At 34.0% G+C, this 11,719-nt stretch overlaps 1 long non-coding RNA gene across 1 annotated transcript in view; it reads left to right on the forward strand.

Annotated features, from left to right (window-relative positions):
* LOC112634820 overlaps window positions 1-4,828 on the forward strand; it is a 66,547-nt gene extending 61,719 nt beyond the window's left edge. The window contains exons 8-9 of the long non-coding RNA XR_003121829.1: window positions 1,748-1,952; window positions 3,742-4,828. This is a non-coding gene — a long non-coding RNA (uncharacterized LOC112634820). The remainder of the gene's footprint in view (window positions 1-1,747; window positions 1,953-3,741) is intronic.
* The last annotated feature ends 6,891 nt before the right edge of the window (window positions 4,829-11,719 follow it).

Consider the following 11,719-nt stretch of genomic DNA (forward strand, 5'->3'; position numbering starts at 1 on the left):
CTTATTTCCAAATAGGGCATCACTGAAAGTCATATCACAGAGTCTTTGTCCTTGACATTGTGCCACAACACACTCTTGTCCTGACATTTCTGATTTCTTTGTTCTTTTGCTTTTATGGAATCTGACTCATTTCTTACTATCAGCCCAAGATACAAAGGATAAAGAGTATCTTACTCTCAGAAAGATATCTGTATCTATATAGATATATAATTTCTAAGAATTTCTGAAATCGTATTTTCTCCCTCCCATGCCGGTTCTGGTGGGACTTTAGAAACCTTTTTGTCTTCCGAGGATGAAAGTATCTTGCTGTGTAGTTTTAGGAATCCCTAAATCATCTCATCCTCATTGTGTATATCTTAGGTTGCATCTAAATACATTTATCAGTTTATCTTTGCAGCACTTTAAGCTAAACAGAGATTTTGGGCCCTCCATGGCAGGAATGTTCTTATGTAAAAATAAAATGTAATTTAGGATATGTATCATGAATTATTAATATAGTGTACCGCCACTGCAGTTTTCACAGGTAGAGATAAAACATTTTGGGTTGTGTTCAGCAGCCAAATATACACACTTCTTAGGTAAAATCAACTTCAGAATCACATTTTAACTTTTCCCTAAATTTCTCCATCCCAGAAAGACCTACTAATTTATTGATAAATATAACTTTATTACTTTATGATATAAAATTCTCTTTCAAATTCTGCTGTGCAACCTTTTTGTTTTGTTGATACGCAAACATGTTGGTGGTAATTCTTTAGTAAAAATCGCATCAAGGTAACAGCTTACCATGTAGATTAAGCCTTTTGCTGCTCCATTGGATGCTTCGCTCTGGAAAACATTGTTATATCATTTTGTGGGAATCTTCTATGCATTACCTAATATATATTGAGATTTCAGTAAATTCATTATGCATATGTTGTGTATATTGATCAATCAGTAGACAGACTTTTTGAAGGAAAATTTTGCATTAAAATGTGATGATATCTTCCCCCAGCTTAAATTTGTATGTTATTTTTAGCTGACATGCCTGAATTAGTTTTCTAACGTTATTACATAAAAATATAATTTGAACTTTTTGCAAAGATAAGTTTCAGGATTTGGATTTATAGAGTACTCGTCTTCACGAAAAAGGGATATATGGAGATAATTTCATAATGTCAGAATACTGATTCCACAGGTTGACTTGGGCTACCTTGCTGTAAAGCTGGCTCTGCTGGGTAACAGCTGACTCATAGGCATCACCAACACAGCACAGAGGTAGAGAAGAAAATATTAATACAAGGGCATCTGAAAAAGGAGCTGTGATCAATTTCCTAAAACTTTCCTTAAATTTCTAATGTCCTGTAGCCTTAACATTGGGATTGAAATCCTCCCTGTTGCAACTTAGCATATATCCTACTGTCTGAACTCAAAACCCTAGGAACTACTGTCTGAGATCTGAATGTATTCTTGGTTCCAAATCAATCTTGTCACTCCTCGGAAAGCAATGCAAGATAATAAGTAGTATTCACCTGATTGCTTTCCTGCTCTGAGACAGCTGGTGACGCGTGTCTTCCTGATAACCAGGAGTTTCAGATCTAAGGCAAGGATAAAGGGAAACTGGAAGCTCTCGGAATCTAAATGTGACAGTCGATGGCTGAGGAGAGGGTCAGAAGGAATAGAATCTGTGACACGTATGAGAAAGGAACAAAATTTATCTGCTCTGGTTGCAATGATTAGATGTCTCTTTGTCTGGCTTTCCTTGCAGTGGGTGACTGATCATACCCGCCGGCTGGCTAATGTCATAATTAACAAAGTTGCTACTACATCTGCAAAGTTTAATCGAAAAATTTGCCAGTGATATGATGGCATTGTCACAGAGATCACAAGGGACACGGAGTCGACTTTTGCTCAAGATGGAACGACAGAGCTGTGTAGGCAAGATGAGAAATTGCAAACTTGTTCGGCCAAAGGTATGTTTCTTTCATAATTCCACATCCTAGGTTTTCTTATTAAGATTTTTGTTTGATGGTTCATGGGTTCTTTTTTTGTTTCTTGACCGAAATGATTCAGAAAAAGATCCATATGCTTTTCGGGCATTTATAACATATTCTCTGAAAGCTTTTTTTTTTCCCCTAAATCTGTAAATTCATAATATAGCTAAACAGATTTTGATGATGAAAATGGAATATAAAGCAATATTTTCCCTGTTGGGTCTAGCTAATCTTTATCAGTTTTCAGAATAAGTATTTGGTAACAAATATCAGTGGGACATTTATATTGTATAACATTGGATTTATTTTGCTCGACAATGTAAAAGCCGTTGCTCTGCTTTATTCTATTGTGTCAACCTAGTTCTAGGAAAGGAGAAAAAGCAAAGTGTAGTTATAGAATATGTAGAGGTTCTATTTTAGTTTCAAGACATGCTCAAAGGAAAGCTAAGGTCTTGACTTAAGTCGCACAATGTAATTGGGGCTTTTTGAAACAACATTTATGAAGACGACTATCTCTTGAAATTATGTGCTATTCTCCAGGGCCAGTCTGGTCAGACTATTTACGTGTATTTTCTTTTTACTGTGATTTGCTTTGCTTGATTGAATATTCAAGATTTGAGGAGTTTCCCAAACGACAGCCTTCCTGTATTGCTAATTAATTAGTGTGAATATTGATGAGGAACGGCATGCACCTCTGTGTATGTGGCTATGCACTTAATCTAAGTACAGAGAGGGAGGAAGAGGTCTCAAAAAATATGCAGAAGGCAAGTTTGGGTTATTTATGCTGTGTCACACCACCGTTACAATATCTAGGCAATCAATTTGCAATATAATTGGGGACATATATTAAGGTTCTTTCCCTCCACGGTCATCTGGGTCACTATATCATGACAAAATGCAATAATTTGTCTTTTGCCCATTACTATTGTTTTTTGTGTTAATAGCAGTTTTTAAACATCATGAAATAACATTTTGGAAACAAATTTTGCACAGCATGTATATTTTAATAAGCTCATTGAAACTTTCTCATGGTTTTATTTCTAATGATGGGAGACTAGACGTTATCAATATATTCATTTTAAAATTTGTGGTCACATTTTATGTTCTCAAATAAAAAATGAATCATTTTATGGGATTATGAATTTTAAAGCCTTTGAATGTCCAGATAATTTTAAACACTGTTTATCAAAATTTTGGTGGAAATTTGACTTAACAGATTTGATGGAAATTGACTTAACCGAAATTTAATGACATCGGTAAGAAAAACTGAAAGTGGAGATTTAAATCATTATTTTATTAACTTCGGGACACCATTTTTACAGGAGAGTGTTATTCTAGTAATAACTATCTTTTTGTTTGTCTTTTGTTTCCTTAACTTTGATTCCCCACCCTAGCCCAAGTCTGGCACATAATAGACATTCAGTAGGTATTTATCGAGTGAATGAATTAATGAATTTAAGTATTTCCTCTGTTATTCAAAGCTGGTTAACATTTGCTTCCTCCAAATCAATAAGTTTTGTATGCAGTAAACATTGTGAATAGAAATAAGTAGATGAATGGCACAATCACAGACAATAGGGAGGATTCAGTGCCTAAAATAATATATTGTTATTTTAACCTAAACCACCATAATATTTTGTGTACTTGAGATTTGGTATTGTCAGAACTCTGTTGGAGTATTGAAGGTCTATGAGGATTAGATAGTGCCCAGGAAGTGGTTCACAGTTGATGTCCCGTTTTTAGTTTTTTTTTTTTTTTTTTTAAACAGGATTATCTCCAGAGATGTGTAGAAATGAACTCTCATCAGAGTTTCAAAGGAATTAATGTTTTTTGGTAAAATGTGCTAATGTAAAGAGTTAGAAGATTAGTGATACATAATGAAAGCAATGCATTCTTTTGCATGGAAATGGGAATATAATAAATGTCCTGCAGGTGATTGGCGTTGTAGCAATTTTATTGAAGATTAAAGTTTGATTGACCTTTGTTAGGGTGATTAACCCTTCTGAAATTAAAAGCCAGAGCTGAATTATCCTGCTCAATTTAAATGCAAACATTGAGCAGGTCGTATGTCATTCAAATAATAATAAGAAGAAAATCTTCCTATTTTAATTTTCATTTTGCACTTCTGATTGGTATGCTGCTTTAGAGGGACCATAGCTCTCGCAAAAGCATTCTGGTGGCAGAGAATATAGAATAACATTACAGATAATTGGGAACATACAGAGAGAGTCCCAAGCACTACTGCCTGCATTCAAAACATGAAAACCACCATCCCAACAAAAGCAGGGAGCATGAAGCCAATCTATGCACACTGAAAATGTATGGTCCCAATAGAAAAACAACCTAGGGATGTCCTGAAGGAGTTAGGAATAAATAACAATGACATCTCTATTCTAGTTCAGTGCCAACCACTGAAATTGCATATCATATCCATGTTAAATCTACAAGATGTCTCCTGAAAATGCGTGCTTTTTGGTACAGTTGCTTATGAAGCAATTTCTAAAAGTTGATTATGTCTGATGTCTGGAATTTCATTCTCCATGATCTCTGATACTTTCTGAATATATTCAGTGTTTTCGTTAAGTCCAAAATGCTGTAGGAGAAGCCAACTAATTATTTGCAATGCCATTTAATGGTTTAGTTTTATTTTTCTTTGTTAAATTTTCTGAGCCTTGGTGAAAAGTTGTGTATTCACATTGCTTCAAAAACTGTTTCCATTTTTCATATCATATTAATTTGTTTAGTTCTAAGTCAGTGAATATTTTTCGTTTTAGGTCCCATTACATAGTGAATGCATCTTCCTTTTATGTGTCTGTGAACTATTAAAATGATAATAAAGGTTCTTTTCCTTCCATATGTAATTTATTTCTCTCTTTTCATCAAAGAATTCACTCTGAATCTGTCAAGGTAGAAAAGTCCAAGGCATTATAGTGTAAAAATTAAGAAGCCTGGAGGTGCTATTTTATTTTTGCACAAGCTTTTCATGTATTCTTTTAACATCCTTCTGAAAGATAGGCTCCTACTCCAAGCCTGTGAAGAAAGTCAAAGATGAAAAACTTGTGATAGAGTGACTGAGATTATTCAGCTGGCAAAGTCACTCCGGCATCCTCCAGAGAGTTGGATAATACGTTGAAGCATAGATTAATAATATGTTTAACTAAGATCTGTTTGCTGTAAGGATAATTTCCTAATTCTTAATTGTGGGACAAGTGTTCAACCATAAATTGTAAACAAATATGTTGTTCTGTACCTTGTCTGATAAAGTGTAGATTATCAACTTTAGCTTTGGTACATTCCATTGTCAAACTTTAAAAAATTCAATTGTGGCCGGGCGCGGTGGCTCAAGCCTGTAATCCCAGCACTTTGGGAGGCCGAGACGGGCGGATCACTAGGTCAGGAGATCGAGACCATCCTGGCTAACACGGTGAAACCCCATCTCTACTAAAAAATACAAAAAACTAGCCGGGCGAGGTGGCGGGCGCCTGTAGTCCCAGCTACTCGGGAGGCTGAGGCAGGAGAATGGCGTAAACCTGGGAGGCGGAGCTTGCAGTGAGCTGAGATCCGGCCACTGCAGTCCAGCCTGGGCGACAGAGCCAGACTCCGTCTCAAAAAAAAAAAAAAAAATTCATTTCCTCTGGAGAAATCTAAGCTCCAGAAAGTTCTATGCAGAATACATTTGAGAAAAATCTGTCAAGAGACAATTGTTGAATTAAGATCTTTTCTCTCTTTTTGACTCATAAAATATTCTTCTATANAAAAAAAAAAAAAAAAAAAAAAAAAAAAAAAAAAAAAAAAAAAAATTCAATTGTTTCATGATAATACTTGTTTTCTTATTAAAGATAATTTTAACTAAAAGATAAACATGACCACTAAATTATATCTCTAAAATAAGCAATATTAATTCTTCAGACATAATTTAATTATGTTCTCTAATTTAATCTTGTTTTACCTCTTAACAGAACTAAATGAAAATAATCTTCAGTATTAAAATTTGTTATAAATACAACATTCTCTGAAGTACAAAAAGCTAATGTGCTGAACTACAGATAACATCCTTCTCTACGTTGTCATTAATTATTAGCAGTCTTTTTATTAAAGAAAATTATGGGTTTGGAAGGTGAAATTCATATTGTCTCAGTGTAGAAAAAAAGTATTAGTGAAAGAGCAAAGGAAAATAAGATTATACTTTGCTAAATCCCAGATCCAATAATTTATTTTGCTTCAGTGTGCTTCGAAGACATTTTATTTCTTTATGTTGCGTTTGTTTTCTATCAAGATTGGTTTCCACCTAATCCACCCAGTCCCAGCCCTGACATTTTCTCTTACAGTTGTGAAATAACATTCTTTGCTATGAATAAGCCAAGATTAATCCATTTGATATTTTATAGACTGCATATTTTAGCTGGAGTGTTTCTGTTTAAAAAGCAGACTGTTTTAAAAAGTGACCAATGCTGTTGTTTTATTTGTTGTGCATTGTTTCTGAGTCAGCAATTTAGTTGAATTTTATTGAAATTTAGAGTAGATGTACTATAAGCAATTTTATTCTGCTGGACTAAGGAGAGATGGCAAGTGGCAGACTCAAGGATTTCCTAAGTTTTTTAAAAAAATTATTCATAGTTAAAAAGTAGTCACATATAAATTTTTCGAGATTATCCTCTTTAACAGACAATAATTCCAAAACAAAATTATTTGGTTAATAATGGTCAATGGAATTACTTCTTGTAATTTGTTTAATAAAATCATAAAAAATGCTCTAGAAACAATAAGTGTCCCAGTGTTAACTTTCCAACTTAATTAGGAAGACTAGTTTTCTAGGACTAGTTTTCAAATGAGTTGGAAGGTGACCTAATATAGCGTAGTGGTCTGTGGCCTATTTGATACAATTTATGCTATTTGTATTAAAATTATCATACTATCTCTGTACATTACTTTGGAATCAGAGAACTTCATAAAAAGATACTTTTAACTCAAATGCCTTCAGCATTAGCATTTCTGGAGCCATCATTGACTAATCTGTATTCAGTTTTAGCAAGCCTTTATTAAGCACCTACTATGTTTCAGGTACTCCTCTCAATCCGGTGAGGTGAGCCTATGAGCCATGTTGTATAAACAAGAAACTCACACTCAGACTGGCGAAGGTTTTACCTGAAGTCAGATAGCTAGTCAGTGGCACGGCCTGGTTTGGAAGCTGCTGAAGCCTTTCCTTCACCAAAGCTGTCTTTGGGATAATCATGGCATTCCACTTTGCTAAAACTTGGAGACTGTGAGAACAGGATTCTTGCAAGACGAATTTAAACCATTTCTGCAGAAAAAGGAATTTACTAAAACTCAGGAACTATGATGAGATAATTAATTCTGTACCGATTCACTCTAGAGGAAGTAAGAGAAGAAGGGGTTTCAGTGCTTTGAGTAACAACACACTGGGTCACCCATGCAATGAACATTACTCAGTGGGCTTCTTTCATAGAGAGAAGACGTTTTCTTCCGCAGATATTAATAGTTTAGTTCATTGAAAACCAATCATTAGGCTCTGTAAAAAATTGTCTTTCAAATGCTTGTGCTTACCTATCTTTCTTTTAAGATTCATAAATAATTATGTTTAACAGAATCTTAAAGTCAGAGGCATCCGTCCTACCTCATATGGTTTCTTTGGTGTGAGCAGTTTGACAACCTGTTGATAAATGTCTCTATATTTTATAATTCCTGCTCTTGAAACTGAGTATAAGTCTGTTAGATGTCTAGCTGTCAGGAATTGCCCAATTATTTATGACAAATACATTTAAAGAAATACGTAGAAAAAATATTTTTGATAAATATCAAAAAATAAATACAGAAGTACAGTATTGCTGCAATGTGAGAAAAAAATCATGCAAAATAATTGAAAAAAAATTGTTTTCTCCTTTTCTTATGAGAATAAAAGAATTAACTTGAATTATGCAAAAAGTAAACTTCTACAAAATTAGACCAGGAGGTTCCAAAAATTTGGAATTGACAGATTGATTTTCACTTGGTGATTTCATCAACCTTCTCATTGTTGATTCTTTTGGTTTGTAAACTCTCTGAAGTTGACACAGAGAAGTGTGGTCAGTTTAAATCCATCTCTATATTTATCCGCGGGGCCTAGAGGAGACCCTGATATGTGGTAGAGAGTGAGGAAGTGTTTGTTAACTTGGATTGAAAGTGACTATTACCATTAAGATAAAAGTAGGGACACTGAGCCCAGTACTTCATTGGAAAGGCCTGGTGTTTACACTAAGAAATAAACCTAAGCTTCAAAGTCTGAAGGAGGAAAAATAAGTAGAAATTTGTCAGTGTGTATATTATACACAAATAATCTCCATCCTAGGTTATTCTTATATCTACTTCAGATGCTTTTTTAAATGATCCAGGTTTCTTTACTTTAGCTTTAACTTATGCCCATAAATCTCCCCTTAGCCAGAACTTGTTAGTCACTAGTTAGCCACTTATTACTTCACAACAATGAAACTAGTTTTTCTGAACTAATTAAAATATTTAATCAAAATGATCAGTTTGGCTTATGTTTGAAGAGAGAGAGGAAAAACAACGTAGAGTCTTCATTTTGAAAATGAATGAAAAAACAACTAAAGGGCATTGTAGAATCAGAGAAGTTGAAGAATATTTGCAGGAAAATAAATTGCTATTGTAATTCTAATTACAAATGAAAGTGTTTTGTAGCAGAGAAAATTAAAGTGTGTAATAAAATGAGACGTACTGAGAGAATCTTTCCTAAGAGATGCTAGACAAGATGGAAGAACAAGTTTGACCAACATCCTTTCTAATTACATAAATACTTGAGAATTCATTAACCATTTGAGTCCTGCTCGATGATTAAACCCTTAGGCAGATGTGAATCAACTTTACTATGTGGAAACATTGAGGAAAACATTTATAAAAAATATGATCCAATTTCTGAAAATACAGGCCAATTAAAGACTGAGATTTAATTTAGGAATTTTACTCTGTCTGCATGATGTATATATCAATGATGATTTCCCTTGTCTCACTCTTTATCTTCACGAGCAAAAGGAGATTTTTACTTATTGACATATTATTGAAAAATCTCGCTTTTTTGCAAAATTACACATTTTTTTTTGCATAAATGTGCCTAATTACCTGAATTCAGTTTTGATTAGCAGTGTTAATTGATGCAGCTGTGGATGGTATCTGTTTACCCAAATTACCATGTGCAAACAGCAATATGTCTGGAAGTGAATATGCTAAACTGAAAATACTAATTAGGTAAGACAGATTGTTATTCAAGTCACATTGTGGAGCTTTCTAATGAAAGCCTGGATGTGTCAGGGTTTCATGATATTCAGACAGAAATGTCTATATTACATATGATTTCTAAATTTAATTCATAAGAACAGATGGGATGTCAGCCAGGGTTCTTCTGCCTTATTCTGGTATTAATGTGAATATTTTACTCAACTGGAGATATATTCATGTGTTTTTTTGTGGCAAACTCATCATGTGCTTTGACAATATGCCAGCCCTGTACATCCAGACACATCTATTTCTTGATCAATATATTTGAAGATTATATCCACCTACCATGCCAAAGATGAATACGAATAAGCCATCTTGCAAGCTTAATCACATCAGCTGGTTAATTTAATCAAATCAAATAATAGAAAGGTTACTTAAACAGGCAGCTTAACTGAGTAATATTTTATGGATGTTTTCCTTTTGCAACCCCCCAAAATAATAATAAAGGTTTGATCCTAGGATTCTTAAGAATCAGTGAGCAATTCACAGGACTGAAAGGTGAATTCTTGTTGCCTTCAGGTTGTTTTGAATCTTTAATCATTTAAAAATGGATAGCAAAACAGTGCTTATTTTCTAGTGCCCGGTTTTAAAGTGTTAACAGCCTTTTTTGTCTTTGGTTTCCATTACTTTTGTCTTAATGCATGACCTGCTTTGCTTAAGGTTTTTCTTGAAAGAAAGCATTAATCTTCACTTTCTGCTGTGGCACTCAGAACTCATTAATGGCAGTGTAAGTTAAAGGTATCTGAAGCTTAGAGTACAAATCCTGCACATCAGATAGTGAAGAAATAATGGACCCATCTTTCCTTTCCCAAGAGGCTAAATAACTGTGCTTAATGCATGATAAGTCTCCTCTTCCCAAAGGCTGTGAAAATAAGGCCTCTTGACTCAACCTTAAGAGTTTAAGACCCCTATTAGATATTTTAAGATGCCATGAGCTACATGGGGGTGATTTTCATGATGCAAATTTGAACATAATTATAGTTCGGCACATTTAATTTAGGTTTAAGTGAGAATTATAATTACCAAAAATTGAATTATTTCAATTATGCTAATTTCTATCCCCAAAGTTTTGTGTAATTTGGGTTCTCTAAAACAGGTTTAGATCCTGCAGAATTACAATGGAGTCTAATACTAAAAATAAAAAATTTGTGAAAATGATTCACAGCTAGTTACATCTTAGGCACAGAAATGTTGACATACTGTTAACTGGCCCAGGAAAACTGGAGGGACCAGAAATGGCTTAAATCAAAAATAGAAAAAAGGACATTATATGTTAACTGTTTGGGCCATTTGATTACCGTTTTCTACATCAATACTAATTTTAACGTATTATTGCTATTTACTGTCTAATCAATGAAGCTAATTTCAGTATTTTAAAAATAAAATGTGTGTACATTACAGTTATGATTATTTAATAGTACACTTTCAGAAAAAAGAATACCGTAGTCACCTTCAGAATTATCTTGCCTTTGATTATCATTTAAAAAGCATTAGGCCTTTCAAAGGCGCTTAATGTAAAATTCCTTAATCCTTGGAGATGAAAAGTTGGAAAGTTTCATTTCTCTGTGGCTGAAGGTAGCTTGGTAAATACTCCATGGACAGTGCAAAAGAGTTCTTTGTTACAGAACCAGAGTGTGTGTGTATGTAAACTGTGTGTGCACATACATTCGTAAAATTGCCTGACCGTTGAATTGAGACACTAGATTCGGCCAGCCAGTTTGATTTGTCAAGTATGTTTATTGCTGAGTTCACTAAGGCAACTGCTAAATAAACCTAAGTCTGCTTTTACAGCACAGACAAAGGAAGAAAATTCCTTCCTAAAAGTATAGCAATCTATTCAAAATAAAACGATGCCTGGGCACTTTTTGCTGTCATGAGATTATCTAAATATTTTAGTGAAGTGTTGTTTTGTTTTGTTTTAATCTTCATGTGGAGATGCGAACTTGTTTTGTATAAGACTCTTGACAGATATGAACATTTCTACATTTTAACTTTAAAATGGGAAAACAGGTCAGTGATGTCAAATCAAAAAACAGGCCTACGAAATTGTATCAGACATTTCAATGAATTGTCTTTAGGCAAATCACCCAACCTCAGTGTGCAAATTAGTTAATGTTAAGAATAAATATAGCTATTTTTCTGACTTATTAAGGATTTATCATTTGTACCCAAGGTTCAACGGATCTGTAAATGAAGTGAATGAATCTTGTCTTTGAACTCTAATTGGCATTAGAGGAAGACAGGTCTGACTGAGTTAAAGGCTGAAGCACTTAATCCTTTGAAGAAATTTTGATTTAGTTTTATTACTTCTAAGTATTGCTAATATATTCTAAAATTAATTTGACTCTGACTGCTTGGTGTATCCTGATTTCCTTTCCAAAGGATAGATTGTAGGCACATTGAGGGAAATCGCCTATTTCTTTGTTAACCTTCCGCCTAACCACAGCCACAGCTTT

The sequence above is a fragment of the Theropithecus gelada genome, chromosome 11, assembly GCF_003255815.1.
Source record: "Theropithecus gelada isolate Dixy chromosome 11, Tgel_1.0, whole genome shotgun sequence".
Taxonomy (NCBI): Eukaryota; Metazoa; Chordata; class Mammalia; order Primates; family Cercopithecidae; genus Theropithecus; species Theropithecus gelada.